The 16563-nt window shown below is 44.5% G+C and overlaps 4 non-coding genes across 4 annotated transcripts; 2 read left to right on the top strand and 2 right to left on the bottom strand.

The window, feature by feature from the left end:
* The first annotated feature begins 7403 nt into the window (after positions 1-7403).
* Positions 7404-7475, top strand: trnag-ucc (transfer RNA glycine (anticodon UCC)). The gene has a single exon. It is a non-coding gene; the product is annotated as a tRNA-Gly (tRNA).
* Positions 7476-8533: 1058 nt separating this feature from the next.
* trnat-cgu (transfer RNA threonine (anticodon CGU)) lies at positions 8534-8605 on the bottom strand. The gene has a single exon. It is a non-coding gene; the product is annotated as a tRNA-Thr (tRNA).
* Positions 8606-11013: 2408 nt separating this feature from the next.
* Positions 11014-11085, top strand: trnal-caa (transfer RNA leucine (anticodon CAA)). The gene has a single exon. It is a non-coding gene; the product is annotated as a tRNA-Leu (tRNA).
* A 3650-nt stretch (positions 11086-14735) lies between these two features.
* Positions 14736-14807, bottom strand: trnaq-cug (transfer RNA glutamine (anticodon CUG)). Its single transcript has one exon. It is a non-coding gene; the product is annotated as a tRNA-Gln (tRNA).
* Between the last annotated feature and the right edge of the window lie 1756 nt (positions 14808-16563).

The following is a 16563-nucleotide window of genomic DNA, read 5'->3' as shown; positions in this document are numbered from 1 at the left end:
TGTAAAGACATTGATTCCGGGTAGAGAGCTGACACTGCAACGCTTCCTCTGATGACCTCATGGTTGGTAATAGAAGATACAGATCAGCTGATGGGGGGGCGGGGGGTGTAGAGTGTATCTGAGCTACGTGACTGACAGCAGTGTCAGTAGTCCTGGACCTCGGAGCAGAATGGCAGCAGTCCCAGAGCTCTCCTTCCTGCTGGTTTCTCTCATCAGCAGCATCCATGCAGGAGAACCCCTCATCATCAGAGAGGAAGGAGACGACTACACCTTCAACCCCCCCCTGATCCATATTGTTACCTCAAAAGTTCACAACTAGGCCAAAGGCAACTGGACTTGGTAAATGGTCCTCCGCAGAAGTTTTGTCTCTCATCCAAGAGACTTCTGATTTTCTGCTCTACGTCTTTTAGCTTTTGGAACCCCCCTTTCCCCACAGCTTTCAATTGTCAGATATGGGTAGGGGAGTGGGCACTGTGTCCAACACTTTCTGTGTACAAAAAAATCACTAAAGAAGTCTCTTGGATGAGAGACAAAACTTCTGCGGAGGACCTTTTACCATGTCCAGTTGCCTTTGGCCTAGTTGTGAACTTATGGGGTAGTAGCATGGATCAGGAACCAAAACGGACACATCTGGACTCAATGTGGGCATTGTACAGAAGTATTTGACACGTTTAGACGATGAAAAAAGTTATGTTTATTTCCCATCTGGCAGGTATATTTGTGGACTCAGTTGAACATTTTAAAGATAATTGCACAATGTTGACCCGATTGTCAGTCTTTTTCCCCATTTGGCTGGGACATTTCTGGATTCAGGTGGACATTGTGGACAGAAACATTAGCGGATCTTGATTCCCACCATAGGATTTGGCCTGTATTGCAAATTGTCTTCACATCCCGCGCAATGTATTGCCATTGTCAAGCAAATTGCCACCCTGGTGACTTTCTTCCATGTCTCCATATATTTGGACTGACAGTTGAGAAACCTTCCCTTGTTAACTATGACATGGATGATTGAGAACCTATTTTATCATGACATGTTTAATTTACTATATTATAATTTTTGAGCCAGGTCCTACTGAACATTTGCTGGATCAGTCAGGATGGCCGAGCGGTCCAAGGCGCTGCGCCCAGGTCGCAGTCTCCACTAGAGGCGTGGGTTTGAATCCCACTTCTGACAACTAGCGTTTTCATCTGGAGTTGATGTCTGAGACATGATACTGGGAATAAAGAACTTAGCAGTTCTTTGTATTTAAGTACAGCATCTTTTTTTTCACGTTGTTTTTTAAGTGCAATAGGCTTGGCCAAACAGGAAGCCCAACAAAAATCTTAGCTAAAGTCACTGTAGGACAGCCTTGAGCTATTGGTAGGCCACGCTCACACACAAAAATTTAAAAATATGGCAATAGCCTACTATCCATCCATCCATCCATCTTCATCCGCTTATCCGGTATCGGGTCGCGGGGGCAGCAGCTCCAATAGGGGACCCCAAACTTCCCTTTCCCGAGCCACATCAACTAGCTCCGACTAGGGGATCCCGAGGCGTTCCCAGGCCAGGTTGGAGATATAATCTCTCCACCTAGTCCTGGGTCTTCCCCGAGGTCTCCTCCCAGTTGGACGTGCCTGGAATACCTCCCTAGGGAGGCGCCCAGGAGGCATCCTTACCAGATGCCCGAACCACCTCAACTGGCTCCTTTCAACGCGAAGGAGCAGCGGCTCTACTCCGAGCTCCTCTCGGATGACTGAGCTTCTCACCCTATCTCTAAGGGAGACGCCAGCCACCCTCCTGAGGAAACCCATTTCGGCCGCTTGTACCCTTGATCTCGTTCTTTCGGTCATGACCCAGCCTTCATGACCATAGGTGAGGGTAGGAACGAAAATTGCCCGGTAGATCGAGAGCTTTGCCTTCTGGCTCAGCTCTCTTTTCGTCACAACGGTGCGATAAACAGAATGTAATACCGCACCAGCTGCTCCGATTCTCCGACCAATCTCACGCTCCATGGTCCCCTCACTCGCGAACAAGACCCCAAGGTACTTAAACTCTTCACTTGAGGTAAGGACTCCATCCCTACCCGGAGAGAGCACTCCATCGGTTTCCTGCTGAGAACCATGGCCTCAGATTTAGAGGTGCTGATCCTCATCCCAGCCGCTTCACACTCGGCTGCAAACCGATCCAGTGAGTGCTGAAGGTCACAGGCCGATGATGCCATCAGGACCACATCATCTGCAAAAAGCAGCGATGGGATCCCGAGCCCACCGAACTGCAACCCCTCCCCGCCCCGACTACGCCTCGATATCCTGTCATATATATTACAAACAGGATTGGTGACAAAGCGCAGCCCTGGCGGAGGCCAACCCTCACCTGGAACGAGTCTGACTTACTGCCGTGAACCCGGACACAGCTCTCGCTTTGGTCATACAGAGATTGGATGGCCCTAAGAAGGGACCCCCTCACCCCATATATTCCGCAGCACCTCCCACAATTTCTCCCGGGGACCCGGTCATACGCCTTCTCCAGATCCACAAAACACATGTAGACTGGTTGGGCATACTCCCAGGCCCTCCAGGATCCTTGCGAGAGTAAAGATCTGATCCGTTGTTCCACGGCCAGGACGGAATCCGCATTGTTCCTCTTCAATCCGAGGTTCGACTATCGGCCGAACCCTCCTTTCCAGCACCTTGGAGTAGACTTTACCAGGGAGGCTGAGAAGTGTGATACCCCTGTAGTTGGCACACACCCTCTGGTCCCCTTTTTGAAGAGGGGAACCACCACCCCGGTCTGCCACTCCTTAGGCACCGTCCCAGACTTCCACGCAATGTTGAAGAGGCGTGTCAACCAAGACAGCCCCTCCACACCCAGAGCTTTCAGCATTTCTGGACGGATCTCATCAATCCCTGGGGCTTTGCCGCTGTGGAGTTGTTTGACTACCACAGCGACTTCCGCCAGGGAAATTGACGACAATCCCCCATCATCCTCCAGCTCTGCCTCCACCACAGAGGGCGTGTCAGCTGGATTTAGGAGTTCCTCAAAGTGCTCCTTCCACCGCTCTATACCTCCCATTTGAGGTCAACAAAGTCCCATCCTACTGTACAGCTTGGATGAGTCCCTGCTCCCCCTCCTGAGGTGGCGAAACGGTTTTCCAGAAGCACCTTGGTGCCGACCGAAAGTCCTTCTCCATGTCTTCTCCGAACTTCTCCCACACCCGCTGCTTTGCCTCTGTCACGGCAGAGGCTGCAGCCCTTCGGGCCCGTCGGTACCCTGCAACTGCCTCCGGAGTCCTCCGGGATAACATATCCCGGAAAGACTCCTTCTTCAGTCGGACGGCTTCCCTGACCACCGGTGTCCACCAGGGTGTTCGTGGGTTACCGCCCCTTGAGGCACCCAAGACCCTAAGACCACAGCTCGCTGCCGCAGCTTTAGCAATGGAAACTTTGAACATTGTCCACTCAGGTTCAATGCCCCCAGCCTCCACAGGGATGCACGAAAAGCTCCGCCGGAGGTGCGAGTTGAAAGCCCGTCGGACAGGGGCCTCTTCCAGACGTTCCCAGTTTACCCGCACTACACGTTTGGGCTTACCAGGTCTGTCCAGAGTCTTCCCCCACCCCCTGACCCAACTCACCACCAGATGGTGATCAGTTGACAGCTCTGCCCCTCTCTTCACCCGAGTGTCCAAAACATACGGCCTCAGATCAGATGAAACGATTATAAAATCGATCATTGACCTTTGGCCTAGGGTGCTCTGGTACCACGTACACTTATGAACATCCCTATGTTCGAACATGGTGTTTGTGATGGACAATCCATGACTAGCACAGAAGTCCAACAACAGACAACCGCTCTGGTTTAGATCAGGGAGGCCGTTCCTCCCAATCACGCCTCTCCAAGTATCTCCATCATTGCCCACGTGTGCGTTGAAGTCCCCAGGAGAACAATGGAGTCCCCTACTGGAGCCCCATACAGGACTCCATTCAAGGTCTCCAAGAAGGCCGAATACTCCGAACTCTTGTTTGGTGCATATGCACAAACAACAGTCAGAGTTTTCCCCCCCAACACCTGCAGGCGTAGGGAGGCGACCCTCTCCTCCAATGGGGTAAACTCCAACGCAGCGGCGCTCAGCCGGGGCTTGTGAGTATCCCCACACCCGCCCGGCGCCTCACACCCTGGGCAACTCCAGAGTAGGAGAGAGTCCAACCCCTATCCAGGAGTACGGTTCCAGAACCGAGACTGTGCGTAGAGGTAAGCCCCACCAGATCTAACTGATAGCGCTCCACACTCCCGCACAAGTTCCGGCTCCTTCCCCCACAGAGAGGTGACATTCCACGTCCCCAGAGCCAGCCTCTGCTGCCGGGTCTGGTCCGTCGAAGCCCCTGACCTTCGCCGCCACCCATGTGGCAGCGCACCCGACCCCTTTGGATCCTCCCACAGGTGGTGGGCCCATGGGCTGGAGGGAGAAGTGCCACGTTGCTTCTTCGGGCTGTGCCGACCGGCTCCGTGGCAAACCCGGCCACCAGGCGCTCGCTCACGAGCCCACCGTCTGGGCCTGGCTCCAGACGGGGGCCCCGGCTTCCACCGGGCAGGGTCCCTCTATCCCTTCCTTGATATTCCATAAGAGTTTTTGAACCATTCTTTGTCTGGCCCCTCCCTGAGACCTCTTTGCCATGGGAGACCCTACCAGGAGCACAAAGCTCCAGACAACACAGCCCTCAGGTTCATAGGGACACACAAACCTCTCCACCACGATAAGGTGATGGTTCCCGGAGAGGTCAATAGCCTACTATGTCTAGAAAAAATGTATAGTCAGGAAAAGCAAGATTATCAGCAAAAATATGCAAACAGAGGCAGGAGCAAGCAGCAAAGCATCTGCACTGTAAGAAGCAGAAAGCAAGTCGCACTTCTGTAAACCCAGGTCAACTGTGTGGTGGGTTGGCCAGAGTGGCTAGGATGGTGGTAGGTAGGCAGACTCAGACATTGTATGTTTCCAGAGCTGATTATTTATTTCCAGTGGTCTGCAGTACATGGACAAGTAAATAATCAAACTTACAAGAATTACACATTCAAAAAAGTCGCAGCACTTGAGGCATGTGATCCTAGCAGCACAGCCTCACCTCCCTGTTCCTCGGGAGCACAAATCCCCCATTTATATAGGGTTGTCAATTCACACCCCACTCCTTCAGTCAATCCCATCCTAAAGCAGGTTGATCTACTCCATAACATTAATACCTAGCAATATCTTAACCTATGGAACTTGGTTACCACTTCCCACCTATCCTGCTGACTACAAAACAGGTCAGGGTTATTCATACCTTTTTTATTTAATAACCAAAAACAACCAAAATAAGCATTCCTCTACACAAGAAACCCTCTACTTGGTTTGGCCTGGTGATGTCATCCCTGACAACCCTTTTCCTATAAAACAGGAAATGCTTAGGCCGGCCCCTCCCCACACAATTGTCCTGCATGGTGGAACGGAACAAAGGAACAAACAATTGTAAGTATCAATACAGGGAAACCTTTAAACCATGTTTAAACCTGCAACCTAATAAAATGGAACTAAACTAACAACTGTGTGTCTACTTACTATAACTAATGACCTGTATGGGACAAGTGGTGAGCAAACCCACTTTGTCACAAACTGCTTGGAAGTCAGCTATGCTCACCACTATAACACCATCACTGGCGATACAATGTTCACTGCAAATGTTGCAACACATCTGGGCATTGAGACTGAAAATGAATGATAAGAGATACACTACCAGTCAAAAGTTTAGGGTTGCATACAAATTTTTATTCCTCTCCATTATAGACAGAATACCAGCTGATCTGAGTGGGTGGCTGATCTTTAATGCAATATCTACATTGCCCAGTATCAGCAACCATTCACCCAATGTTCCAAAGGCACATTCTGTTTACTAATCTGATATCATTTTAAAAAACTAACTAGAAAAACATTGGCGAACTCTTTTGCAATTATGTCAGCACGTAATGTAATCTGAAAACTGCTGCCCTGGTTAAAAAAACAATGCAACTGATCTCAGCTGGTATTCTGTCTACAGTGGAGTGCAATGGAAATTTGGTGGAGTGACCCCAAACTTTGACCGGTAGTGTATGTTGGTGGAGACGGGTTGCTTCCAGTACCTATGAGATAATACAGTATTGTTCATGAAGGCACATTGCGATTTGGTAAAATGGTATATAATGATTGAATGACATGCTCCCCTCTTTGTATCATAACAGATACCTAATATTTTCTCAAACCGGGCGTAGGCAAGTAACTTAACAAGTTATTCATGGAATTTTTAGGAACACATAATTATTAGGGATGAGCGAGTACAGCATTATCTGTATTTGTACTCGGACTCGGCGGGGCCTCTCCCGGAAGTGGACAGGATTTAACCCGGAAAACTCGTGGTGTGTGTGTGTGTGTGGTGTGTGTGTGTGTGTGTGTGTGTGTGTGGGGTGTGTGTGTGTGGTGTGTGTGTGTGTGTGTGTGTGTGTGGTGTAAAACAGATTCAAGGTTTGTTCAGGCTTGTCCACGGGAAAAAAGTAACACACCTGTTGCCTTTCTGCTGGAAAATACAATGTTCAGTGCAAATCTTGTAACACTGACTGAAAATAAAGGATAAGAGATACATTTGTGGTGACAGTGGCTTCCAGTACCTATGAGATAACACAACATTGTTCATGGATGCACATCTGCAATTTGATAGTCTGTGATGTTCATTGGATTGCTACCACTCTTAAAGCATGCCTTTGCTGTAAGAAGGATTTCAACCTGCGCAGGGAGCCCCCCAATGGATTTCTATCCATCACCTTAACCACTCGGCCACAACAAGCTGAAAAGCAGTGCTATACCTGTTGGACAAATGTTCATAAACTTTTCAATTGGTAGTAGTTACCAGACACGGGCAAAGTGCAAATTGTAGTTCACCTGTGTCTGTGGATCCATGTAGAGTCAGCTTAATTGATATGCTCCCTTTTTGGTTGGATAAAACACAACAATAAACAGTTAAAAATAAAAAACAGATAAAACACAAGAAAAAAGTTACATGGCAGTATACAAAATTAAACATTAAAGAAATGAACAACCATTTAAAGAAAGGCAACATCAAGAAGAATGGTCTTCAGCTTGATTTAAAAGTTATTGAAGATGAAAGCATAGCCAAGTTTTTCCAAATCCTGTTGACACATACGTCCTTTAACCCTTGATATTTTCTTAAGGTGATAATAGGCTGACTTTGTAATTGTCTTAATGTGGCTGTTAAAATTTAAGTCCACGACTTCACCAAGATTTCTGGCTTTGCAATCTTTGCAAAAAAATTAACTTTTGGAAGTTGATCTTAATGCCTTAATTTATTAAAAGGAAAAAGAAAAAGACAACGTTTAAGGACACCAACTGTCTTGTCTAGCGATGGTGGTATAGTGGTGAGCATAGCTGCCTTCCAAGCAGTTGACCTGGGTTCGATTCCCAGCCATCGCAGTAGTTTTCATTGTGTGGTTACTTGCTTATTTGTCAAGAAGTAACCAGAAAGCTTACTTGCCCAACACGATTTGATAAAATATAGATCTCTGTTATGGTACAAATAGAGAGCATATCAATCAATCAAGCGCCTCCAGGATCCATAGACACAGGCAGTGCACTACGATTTGTACTTTGCCGTGTCTAGTAACCACTGCTAACCATTGAAAAGTTTATGAACATTTGTGCAAAAAGTATTAGCTTTTTTTCATGTTATTGTGGCCGAGTGGTTAAGGCGATGGACTAGAGATGGGTGGGTCTCCCCGCGCAGCTTCAAATCCTGCCGGCAAAGAAAGGTATTCTTTTAGAGTGCTAGCAAACCAATGACACATCACAGTAACCCCAATTGCAGATGTGCCTTCATGAACAGTGTTGTGTTAGTCGTAGGTACTGGAAGCCAACTTTTTCCACCATTTATTATCTGTCTGTGTCACAAGATTTGCAGTGAACGTTGTATTGTCCAGCAGAAAGGCAACAGGTGTGTTACTTTTTGACTATGATTTATATCGTAGCAGTGCAATCATTTTGCCCAGGTTTGATTTCCAGCCACCGCAGTTGCATTTACAGGTTTTAAAGCCATAAACAACAATTTCAATTTCCTTGCGAGAGTCATCCCAAAAGGATTAATAAAGATAAGTCTGAGTCGATCTCAGAAAAAAGTCAAAAGAATTTAAGAATCTTCAGGGGATGTAGCTCAGTGGTAGAGCGCATGCTTTACATGTATGAGGACCTGGCATCTCCAGCAGGTATTATGGTAGAGTCTTTAAAAGAGCTGCAGAAGATATTACCTCCTGTGGTAATCTGACTGGTAGACAGCACAACAAGCACTTTAAACGTACATGTTTTAAAGATTTTATTTACAGTAATTATTAACTCTAGTGTAGTACTATTTAAGTTAGTTTCTTTTTTTATGGATGAAATAATGTAACCTGCAAGTAAGTAAACCCTTCAGCAGGTGGGGACATGTCAATTCAGACACTTGCAGCAACAGACGTGCTACTGATTCATAGCATAGGAAATAGCAGAGGATGGTTTCAATCCATCGACCTCTGGGGTACGGGCCCAGCACGCTTCCGCTGCGCCACTCTGCTCTGCTGTTCATGCGTAGGGGCTGGAAAATCTGTTATTCACATTTTGAGGAAAGGTTTTGGACCCCGTGGCAACAAGGTTCCAACAGCTTACGGGTTGCAAAGTTAAACATTTGGTAGACCTTGCATCTTTTATGTGAGCTTCCTGACTCACATAGTGATTATTCAACATCTCAGTCAGGATGGCCGAGCAGTCCAAGGCGCTGCGTTCATGTCGCAGTCTCTATTGGAGGCGTGGGCTCGAATATCCCCTTCTGACCACTAGTGTCTTCATCTGTAATGAATGTCTGAGACATGATAATGAGACTATAGAACTAAGCAATTCTTTTATTTAAAACTGTGATAAAATGTCAGAAGTGTGGACGGTGTTTTGGTGGAAACCGGTGCGGACACCACTCTGTCTCTGTTGCTGGGAGCTGTGTGTGAGTGAATGGGGGCGGGGCTGAGCGGAGAGTAAGAGGAGAGACCCAAACACAAGCACGCCTTTTCAAAAGAAATGGGTCATGTAATGCAAAATTAAACCATATCGATATAAACATAAATAAACATTGCTTCGTTTGTGGAGAGACAGCAGATGCGAGGACATTAGCTGCACCGGTGCACCTAGAGGAAAAATGTTATTTGCACCCTAGAGCCCTGTGAGCTAACAGACAAAAACTACCACTGATCACTGCTGTTTTCTGAATAACAACACAAAATTTTGTGTTTACTAGGAAACTAGTAAACCTTGTGACCGACGTATGACTGACTTCTATCTTTTGTGAAGATTTCCCCCACATTACTCTGTCCTCTGTGATTGTCTCCATCTAGAAACTAAGCTGCACAGTGCAGGGAACAACTCTGACTGGCTCATGATCAGACAGTGGTTTACTGAGCGGTAGATTGGCTTTGCAAAAAAACTCTGAGTGTTCTATTCTGTTTATATTTTTCATTAAATAGTAAATTAATTAATTGTTGATAGTTGTCAAAAAAATAATGTAAAAAGCTGTATCTTAAGATAGAACTCATAACATCTCTTTTGCCTAGGGGCTGGTCTATTCCCAGCATCAGTAGGCCAGACCCCTGTAGCGGCAAACGTCCTCAGACGGGACAGCCATTCATCGTCCCCCATGGCACGATGCTTCTTAGCCTTAGATCACATCTGAGATTAAAACTGAATAGGACAATAGGACAATAATGTCAATATCTTAAGAATACAAACTGACTATGTGACAGATGTGTAATCTGTCATGTCCTTCCTTCTGAAGTTTTAGCCAGGCGCCATTCCTCACCCAAAACAATATGAGTCATTCCAGTGAGTGAAAAGGAAACTCACATCTACAAAAATAAATTTGATAGATGTGACTCCCTGATGGTGTAGTGGCTGGAATTTGAAAGAGTAAGTTCCTGGACTCGTTTTTGGTTGATTAGATCAACCAAATACAGAAAAAAAACAATAACAGTCAGACTGAAGGAGGAGTCTTTCCTAGATATGTTATCCTCGCACTCGCACCCGAACCTCCGGCGGAGCTTTTCGGACATCCCTGTGGAGGCTGGGGGCATTGAACCTGAGTGGACAATGTTCAAAGTTTCCATTGCTGAAGCTGTGGCGGCGAGTTGTGGTCTTAGGGTCTTAGGTGCCTTAAGGGCCGGTAACCCATGAAAACCCTGGTGGACACCAGTAGTCAGGGAAGCTGTCCGACTGAAGAAGGAGTCTTTCCGGGATATGTTATCCCAGCGGACTCCGGAGACAGTGGCAAGCTACCGACGGGTCCAAAGGACTGCAGCCTCTGTCGTGACAGAGGTAAAGCAAGGGAGACGTTCAGAGAAGACATGGAGAAGGACTTTCGGTCAGCACCAAGGTGCTTCTGAAAACTGTTCGCCATCTCAGGAGAGGGAAGCGAGGAATCATCCAAACTGTGTACAGTAAGGATGGGATGTTGTTGACCTCAACTGAGGAGGTAATAGAGCGGTGTAAGGAGCACTTTGAGGAACTCCTAAATCCAGCTGAAACGTCCTCTGTGACGTTTTCTTTAGATCTTTAAGAAGACCGATATGTAGATTGAATTAGAATTTCAGTCACTGTTGTCTCAATACTTCAGTGTCAGCCTCCTTATTCTCTACAATAAATGCTCCAGTCCTTTCTTTGCATTAATACTGGTTCTTAACATGCTCCCACTGGCTCAGATTATGGAAAACAACAAAATAAGTTACCATAGTTATGCGGACGACACACAAATTTACATAATCCTATCGTCAGGGGACTATAGTCCAATACAAAAACTGACTAAGGGTATTGAACAAATTAACAGCTGGAAGTGCCAGAACTTTCTGAATTTAAATTAAGAAAAAACTGAGGTGGTTGTTTTTGGAGCAAAAGAGGAACGATTAAAAGTCAGCACTCAGCTTCAAACAACAATGTTAATATTAATGGCTCGTTGGTTTAGTGGTATGATTCTTGCTTCAAGTGCGAGAGGTCCAGGGTTCAAATCCCAGACAAGCCCTGAAGGGCAGGAATTGTTACAATCTTAATCTGAAATTTAAAATCCAATTTGATGTTAAATTAGTCCAGATTAGGAGCATTCAAAATTGTAATACAAATGCTGGCTATTTTTCATGTCCTGCTTCAACTGCACGCAATAGAAAAAAACTGGGAAAAGAAATGAGGAACAATAAGCAGGACGTGACTCTCCCTGTTCATTGGTCTAGGTTTATGATTCTCGCTTAGGGTGCTTTAGGTCCTGGATGAGACTACTTTGCATATAAGTAGAGGAATGGATTGAAAAATCTGGTTTATTTATTGAATATGATGGAAAAGAGTGTCACGCACAAGGCAAATTCCTCACAATATTACTTTCATTTTTTAGTGGCAAAATCAAGTCACTTTCCAGCCGCTGCATTTATCAATGTACGATCATTCTTACGCTCTGATTGGTGTGATACGAACGTTTCATGAATATCACGTAAAGCCTGTCGTAAAAAGATTTCTGCGCTCATATCTCCCCCACCTCTTTTTTTGGTTTCATGTTATGTCTCGGCAAGAAGTATTATGCTTTGGGTTGTCTGTCCATTTCTACATCAGAACCCGAAATACTTGATTGATCCTAGAAGGGAAACTCTGGAAAGAAACTTCTCCTTCGAGCCAGATTTGAACCAGCGACCTAAGGATGTCAGCTTTATGCCTCTACAGTCCTCCGCTCTGCCAACTGAGCTATCGAAGGGAGCTAGCACTGACATATGAACTTCCCATTCCAGTGATTGTGATAACACAGGACCCCCTGGAGGTGCTTTCAGTGATAGAGCGCATTTCCAGTCTCAATACCCAGATGTATTGCAAGATTTGAAGTGATAAAGTGCTGTCCAGCGATGGTGGTATAGTGGTGAGCATAGCTGCCTTCCAAGCAGTTGACGTGGGTTCGATTCCTAGCCATCGCAGTAGCTTTCTTTGAATTGTGTTATTTGCTATTTTTACAAGAAGTCAGCAGAAAGGTTACTGCCCAACCTGGTTTGATAAAACATTAGATCTCTTTGGGCTGCACAATTATGGCCAAGATTCTAATCATGATCATTTTGATAAATATGGAGATCACAATTTTTTATTTTCTATTCCAAAGTGCTGGAAAGGAAGGTTTCATCAATCGTTGAACCTCAGGTTAACAAGTAACAATCTCAGCAAGGTGATGGATGGATATTCTAGTTACTTCACCAAGTTCAGCCCAAATGATACAGCTCTAAGACATCACAGTGGTTGGCTTCCAGCTATGTAATATATGCAAACGGCAGTGTTGGGATTTGAACCCACACCTTCAGAGAATCTAGAGCCTCAAGCTAACATCTTAGACCACTCGGCCACACTACCTGCAATTATCAGCCCCCACATCGTGACACATACAGGGACTGTAACTAACGGTATGCTTGTAATGTTATTGGGAAAAAAAGGAAAAAGCCAATAGCTACATCCCCTAAAGATTTTCAGATTTTTTTTTCTTTTTTCTGAGATAGACTTAGACTATCTTTACTAATCTTTTTGGGATGACTCCCGCAAGGAAATAAAAATATCACTGAATAAAAGAAGAAACCTGTGTAAAACGTGTAATGTTAATGTTGTAAATGGCTTCAAAACCTGTAAATGCAACTGCAGTGGCTGGAAGTCAAACCTGGGCAAAATGCTTGCACTGCTATGCTATAAATCATAGTCAAAAAGTAACACACCTGTTGCCTTTCACTGCACATCTTGTAACACAGACTGAAAATAAGAGCTAAGAAATACAATGGTGGCTGGAGATTGTTCATGAAGGCACATCCACGACTGGGTATTCTGTGATGTGTCATTGGATGCTACCAATCTTGAAAAATGGCTTTCGTTGTCGCAGGTTTCTGATTTGCACGTGGAGACCCCAATGGATTTCTAGCCCATCGCCTTAACCACTCGGCCACGACAACCTGATAATCTAGGCTACACCTGTTACACAAATCGTAGTTCACTGCTTGTGTCTGTGGATCCTCGTGGAGGCAGCTTGATTGATTGATTTGGTCCCTTATTTGTACCATAACAGAGATTTATATTTTATCAAATCTGGGTTGGGCAAGTAACCTTGCTGGCTACTTCTTGACAAATACAGCAATTAACCACACAATGAAAACTACTGCAATGGCTGGGAATCAAACCCACGTCAAGTGCTTGGAAGGCAGCTAGGCTCAGCACTATACCACCATCGCTGAACCACACAGTTTATGTTCTTAAACCTGTAATCTTACTTTAAACTAGATGTGGAAAATTGAAAGGTTAATCTTTTTCACCTGTGCTGTGGCTTAAAAACAGGTTCCACCGAGATTTGAACTTAGATAGCTGGATTCAGAGTCTATAATGCTAACCATTACACCATGAACCTTTAAAAGTGCTGCAAGGGTTTGCTAGGCAGTTTCTATCATAATATACACATGTGTGATATCAAGAGAATGAGGGGAAAAGCAAGTCAAGAACAAGCTTTAAAGGACTTGCCACAGACAGTGAATACAGCAGTAGATATATCTACTGTGTACAAACATATGGTAACTTTACATCTGTTGACAATAAAGATGCTCACAAAATACTGTAGTGGCCATTGAGTTTCTTGCGCACATTCATGTCCACTTAAATACAAAAAACTGCTGTTCTTTATCCCAATATATCAGAAAAACATTAGTTGTCAGAAGTGGGATTTGAACCCAAGCCTCCAGTAGAGACTGCGAACTGAACGCAGCGCCTTGGACCGCTCGGCCATCCTGACTGACCCGACAAATGTCCCGTAGGACCTGTCTCAAAAATTATAATATAGTAAATTAAACATGTCATGATATACAGTAGTAAGTTCTCAGTCATCCATGTCATAGTTAACAAGGGAAGGTTTCTCAACTCTCAGCCCAAATATATGGGCGTTCATGGAGACATGGAAGAAAGGCAATGTGCAATACAGGCCAAATCCTATGGTGGGAATCAAGATCCTCCAATGTTTCTGTCCACAATGTCCACCTGAATCCAGAAATATACCTGCCAGATGGGAAATAAACTGATAACTGTCTTCATGGTCTAAACGTGTCAAAATTGCCGTACAATGCCCACATTGAGTCCAGATGTGTCCGTTTTGGTTCCTGATCCATGCTTTTACCCCAAAAGTTCACAACTAGGCCAAGGGCAACTGGACTTGGTAAAAGGTTCTCCGCAGAAGTTTTGTCTCTCATCCAAGAGACTTCTCTAGTGTTTTTTTTTACACAGAAAGGTTTGGACACAGTGACCACTCCCCCACCCATATCTGACAATTGAAAGCTGTGGGGAAAGGGGGTTCCAAAGCTAATAGACCATTCAACAAGCAATTCTGATGCACTATACTGGCCCATTCAGGATGAGCACTGTATACTCTGACTGCAGCAACACAAGTTCAATTTCAGCGATACCTAATTTTTATGGTGATTACGAGACTGAAAGCAAAGTGTGTATCCCCCATGTAACTCAAAGCCTATCACTTCCAGTCAATACTGTCAAATTTGGAGCTCCTTCAAGTTACATCAACGATCAGGTGACTCCTCAACATGCCCCCACCAACATAAGCTTACTTTAAACTAGATGTGGAAAGTTGAAAGGTTGAATGTTTTCACCTGTGCTGTGGCTTAAAACCGGTTCCACTGAGATTTGAACTCAGATCCCTGGATTCAGAGTCCAGAGTGCTAACCATTACACCATGGAACCTTCAATAGAGTTTGCTAGGCAGTTTCTTTCATTATATCCACATGTGTGATATTAAAAGCACACAACAATCACAACAATTAAAATATCACGCCCCAATATATTCTCGGTTTTGAGTCCTCGCCCCTACTATTTACGACATGGCCAGACGTAATCCATAATGACATTTGTCTACAGTTTAAATTTTTTATTAACACAGCTGTATATTGTTAAATATGAGAGGCAAACCTGTATTTGTACCAGTGTTTCCGCGGGTAACTCTGCTACCGCGGCCGCCACGGCGAAGAACACAGAAGAAGTTAATAAATGCAACTAACTTCAGTTGGTAGAGTAACAGCGTGTGAGACGGAGCTGCTGGACCTGGACCAGAGATGTGACCCATGGCCAAATATCATATTTAATAAAAATGCAGCGCAGTGACGATACAGACGCCGTGTGTATCCGCCGTTCGACCCGTGCTGGACCCGTTCATAATGATCAGCCGTCTCTCTGTGAGTAGCGTCCATCACACTCCCTCTCGCAGTTATAAATAGCCTATGTGACAATAAAATTTCTTTTGGCTAAAATCAACAAATAATCGTGAGAATAATCGCGATCAAAACTTGATCAAAATAATCGTGATTATCATTTTGGCCATAATCCTGCAGCCCTACTTATTCACTTCCCCTTTAAATACAACTTGCTTGAACCATCAATAATTGTCAGAATTTTTTTTTAATGGAGCCTTTATTGGTCCCTTATTTTATTTTGCATGCTGGTTGGCCTGAAAACAGTTTCTGTCCTTGTTCAGGCAAAACAAACAAATGTTGAGCATTCTTGTGTGATGTCAAAAAAAGTCATCACAGAACCAAATTTTAATCTAATTTACCAAATTATGTATTTAAACAATCAATAAGTTTACCTAAATGATAAAAATTGTATTGCTTGATGAAGTTTGTATAATGCATGAAAAGCAAAAAAATGAAAATTGACAGAATTAACTGAAGTATTGGATTCCTAAGGGTGATCATTGCCTTTATAACAACTCAATAAAAGAATCAAAATGCATCCTTTCAATAAGTAGTCTTTATTGTAAGTGCATTCAGGTGGTTCTTCCAGTTGGAGATGACAAAAAGATATTTTCATAGATGTAAACTATATGGCCTATTACACAGTGTGTGAGTGGGAATGCATTCCTAAAAGTCTCTAAATTAACTCAATATCCCATAAGAAATAAATCTAAAATGTCAATGAATTAAATCATATTCCTGACATGAAAAATTGGGGTAATTATTATCTCTCCTCGCTTTTCTTTTCTCCTCTCTCCTACCTTTTCCTGTGTTATTTTCTCTCTCCTCCCTATCCTTTCTCCTCTTCTCTCCCCTCCTCTTTCTTCCACTCTCCTCCCTATCCTTTCTCCTCTTCTCTCCCCTCCTCTCTTCCACTCTCCTCTCCTTGTTTTTCTCTTCTCCTCTGTCCTCTTTCCTCCCCCCTCCTCTCTTCCCCTCTCCTCTGTCCTCTCCTCTCGGCATGCTACATGCACATCTGTATTATTCAGCGTTTCCAATAACGAGAGACAGGAAATAAAGTTTAGGAATCACTAGAGTTGTGCATAAGGTCCATAAGGCCTGATTTACTACAGGTTGTTTGTGTGTGTAAAGCGAATGCAAACTTCAGCTGTTATTGGTACTGTGGAACAGGAATATTTTCAGAATCAGAATTTTTTTTTTTCAAACTGAATATTCACAAGACACCAAATCCGCAGCAGACAGTACACAGT

Source organism: Etheostoma spectabile, unplaced genomic scaffold (genome assembly GCF_008692095.1).
Source record: "Etheostoma spectabile isolate EspeVRDwgs_2016 unplaced genomic scaffold, UIUC_Espe_1.0 scaffold00018573, whole genome shotgun sequence".
Taxonomy (NCBI): Eukaryota; Metazoa; Chordata; class Actinopteri; order Perciformes; family Percidae; genus Etheostoma; species Etheostoma spectabile.
Note: the sequence above shows the minus strand (reverse complement) of the source record. Positions and strands in the feature narration are given on the sequence as shown.